The sequence below is a fragment of the Empidonax traillii genome, unplaced genomic scaffold (genome assembly GCF_003031625.1).
Source record: "Empidonax traillii isolate 1590-97213 ecotype Southwest subspecies unplaced genomic scaffold, ASM303162v1 scaffold80:size1517328, whole genome shotgun sequence".
Lineage (NCBI taxonomy): Eukaryota > Metazoa > Chordata > Aves > Passeriformes > Tyrannidae > Empidonax > Empidonax traillii.
The window spans coordinates 218,141-221,874 of NW_020955273.1; the positions used below are offsets into that span (position 1 = coordinate 218,141).

At 53.0% G+C, this 3,734-nt stretch overlaps 1 protein-coding gene across 3 annotated transcripts in view; it reads right to left on the reverse strand.

Annotated features, from left to right (window-relative positions):
- The window catches only part of GPR85 (G protein-coupled receptor 85), a 5,501-nt gene extending 3,372 nt beyond the window's left edge, over positions 1–2,129 (reverse strand). The window contains exon 1 of one of the 3 annotated variants that reach the window (XM_027880932.1): positions 819–2,129. The gene's annotated coding sequence lies outside the window, so the exon portion shown is untranslated. Of the gene's footprint in view, positions 1–290; positions 391–533; positions 766–818 lie in introns of those variants that run through there. The other 2 variants (XM_027880934.1, XM_027880933.1) reach the window with 2 other exon arrangements.
- Between the last annotated feature and the right edge of the window lie 1,605 nt (positions 2,130–3,734).

Here is a 3,734-nt window from a genome sequence, read left to right on the forward strand (position 1 = left end):
ATAAATTGATATTTTTTTTTTGCTAATTAGGGCTCTGCGATTCCCACTAATCCTCCGAGTGAATCCTACCGGAACACATTTCATGCAATAAAATAAAATAAAGAACTGTCTGTTGCTGGGGATATTTTGGTTTTGTTTTTCTTTTTTTTTTCTCCCTTTAGAGCCACAGACAGGAGCCACAGCAGGCATGATCAGGCTCCTTCGTTATTCACACGAAGTGTTTCCTATGCCACCTCGGGTGTACAAAGGATATTCCCACTGAATCCCAGCAAAAATCCTTCCATTCTTACCGTCCACAAAAGAGCCTGATTGCTGCTGTGTAAACAGAGGCTGATCAGATCATGGCATCGTTTTAAAACCATGAAATCAGGCTCCCCCTCCCCCTCCCGCCAGCCCCGCCGCTCCCCCTCCTCCGTGGATCTGTCCCCGCGGCGGCCGGCCCTGCCTCCGCACACACTCCCGCACGCTGCACACCCGGCGCTCGCTGGCACCCTCGCACCGCCGCTGACACACACGTACACTCACACACTCACGGGCACAGCCGCTCCCCCTCGCCCCGCCATGCAGGGCTGGACTGCGCCGCACTGCAAGGCAGCCCGGGTGCCGCTGCTTGGCATCAGCCGCATCTGCCGGAGCCGTGCGAGAGCCCCCCGCGGCGGGGAGCTGGGGTGAGCGGAAGAGGCATTGTCTGTGAGCGCTTCCATCATGCCGCTTCTTTGGAAATCACCCCCCAGGCCCGCTCCCTGAGCGGGGGAGCCCTACCCGCACGGACCTGCAGCCTCGGCAGCCCTCGGCGCCCCCAGCCCCTCTCCTCCTACCTGTTGGTGCCGGAGATCCCCACATGCCAGAGCTGCTGCTTGCCGCCGACCGAGGGCTGCTTTATCCTCGCGGTCTTTTCTATTCTCCTCTGCTGTCTTTCATGCTTCTTTCTCTCAATCCTTTTCTTTTTCCTTTTTTCCTTTTTTTTTTCTTTTTTTTTTTTTTTTTTACCTCGGTACCTTGGCTGAGGATCCAGTCAGTGGCTCTGGCGGCGCATGCTCCCCGCGCCTCCCCCCTGCGCGCCGAGCCCCGTCCTCCCCTGTCGCAGCGCCACAATCTCTCCCAGTAACGCAGCGGCGGCGGCCGCCTCGGTGAGGGCACAGCAGCCTCGGCGGCGGCAGCTGCGGCTGTCTCAGTGAGGGCACGGCAACCTCCGCGGCGGCAGCAGCGTCCTCAGTGGTGTGCGGGCAGCCCCGGCGGCAGCAGCAGCAGCCTCCTCAGTGAGGGGAAGGCAGCATCCTTAGCGACGGGAAGGCAGCCTCCTTGGCAGCATGTTCCCATCGCGATGCATAGCCGAGCTGGATTTATTGGCGAGCCTGGGCAAGCCAGTGAGGAAAGGGAGGGGAAGGAATTAGGTCCTGTGCTCCTTGTGTATGCCTCTGGACTCTCCCTCCCGCTCCATTCGTTTACAGTAGGGGTCTGGAAGCGCCCGCCGCGTTGCGCGTTGCAGCCTGTCAGGAGAGCGACCGGGCGGTTTCTTCAGCTGCTGCTTCTTGATCTTCCCGCCCGTGGCTCCTTTTCCTTTTTCCCGATTCCCACCCGGTGAATTCCTTCTTCCTGACCCCCGAGCCAGGCAGGACTCCTTAATAAGTGCCGTTGTTCGTGGCGGGCGCATTCGCCGCGGGGCCGTGAGGACCCCGCACCTTCGCCCCTCGCAGCCCGTGGAGCGGCTTCCCGACGCGCAGTCCGAAGCCGGCGCAGAGCCGTCAGCGCTCTCGCTTCATGGCGGCGGGGATGGATCCGATGTCAGCCCGTTCCGTCCGCGGCAGGGCCGGCGTTCCCCCTGGGCGCGCAGGGCGGCAGCGGCGGCCGCCGCGGAGGAGCGCCCGCCCGAGCCGGCGGCCGGCGGGGATCGATCCCGAGCCGTCCCGATGATGTCATGCGGGCCGGGGGGCCGAGGCGGCGGCGCCGGGAGGCGGCGGGCTGTGGCCTGGGCCGCCGCAGGGGCCTCCCGCCGGCCCCCGCACCCGCTGGTGCCACCGCGGTAAAACCAGGATGGAGCGGGAAGGATTTGGATAAGGCTTGAAAGAGCACGTCCCACCGCCCTCCCGCCTCTTCGGTTTGAGTGGAAGTTTATCCGGGAGAAGTGGGAACATGAAAGCCATGCCCCAAGAGTAATTCGCTTTGACTGCAAGGCAGCTGAGGAACAGCTTGTTTTGGGTCGAGAGATTTGGATCCTGAGGAACTTCTTCACTGGGAGCTTCCATTCAAGGAAGAATAAATCCTTCTGGGGGACAGATTTATGGGGTTGATTCATAATGTGTGTCACATCTGTGAGACCGTTAGTAGACTACAGGCATTTTTTAAGGCTGTTGTCAAGTTTGGGTTCTTTTTTTGGCACTTACTAAAAGGCATTGGAATTGGTGGCCAAACCACAAAATCAACTTCAGTAACAGTCTGACCAAGCCCAGAGGTCTGCAGCCACTGGAAAATACAGCTATTTGAAACCAACATAGCACCATTTCAAACATGTGACTTGTTTCAGCTAAAATTTATTCTTAGGCAGAAAACTCAGGCAAAGCTCAGGTGCCACACAATTTTTTTTTTTTTCTGTGAATGTAATTATGACAACTTCGTGTTGAAGACACACTTTTCATGTCTCAATCCCCTAAGCTAAGCAGACCTCTCCAGCTGTCCTTTTTCTGTTGTTAAAAGATGTACCCATAGTGACATAGAACATGACTTTTAAAGTAATTCTTAAAATGTGAAGGGCAAGTAAGTAGCTAAGGCAGCAAAAGCAGGCACTTTAATAGTGTGTCTAATATAGCAAAGAATTCTCCAAAAGCCATGCATGAAAACGAAACCTTTGCAGTGCAAGATTAGGAAGATTCATAGTATATGGTACAGGATGACTATAATATGGTCATGGTCAGGGCCTATTCTTGCACTCTGATACATATTTGTTTGTTTAGAGTAAACAATACAACACAATCATCATTGTAATAAAATAGATTCAGTGCAGTAGTTTTTAACCTTTTCTCTGTGTGTTTTCTTGGACTTGTTACAGAATTATATTGCGTTATAACATTTTAAAACTTGCTTTCTTTTTAGATCTGTCACAGACTGCTTAGAAGTAATCTGTGGACTTCAGAATTCATTCAGAATTCAACCACCGGTTCAGCATTAATCCATTTGTCATCACAGGTATAATCTGAGAACCAGTGCTCTAATTTTGTGCAACATAATGTAGACATCCAGACTGAAGTGATGTATAACAGCTAGTTTTCCATCTTAGTCAATGTTGAGGAAGACATATATTAGAGAGCAGATCATCTGAGTCACAAGTCTAAAAGCCATTCTATGGCTTGAACTCTGTTCTTTTTGTTGTAAGGGTAAAGACAGGCAAGAGAAATCTTTGCCACAAAGTAAGAGATTTCTGGCGGAGTTACATAATGCTGTGTTAAGCTGTTGCACCGGGAGCAGGTCACATCATCCCTGGAGGGAAAAAACGCCAGAAGTCATGGGGTTGGGAATCCGGGAGGTGAAGGCGGATGCTGACAAAGATGGCTCCATGAAGCAAGAACTCGGAAATCAATGTGCAATTGGAAGGCATGGAGAAGAAGAGATCCGTAATGACAGGTGAAGAGGTCTGTGCTGACTAGTTCTTCAAAACAGTTGAGCTAGAGTTATGAAAGGTTTAGGGAAAAAAAAAAGTGAGGCAGCTCTTGTTTGCAAAGTGAGCGGACTAGGGGTAG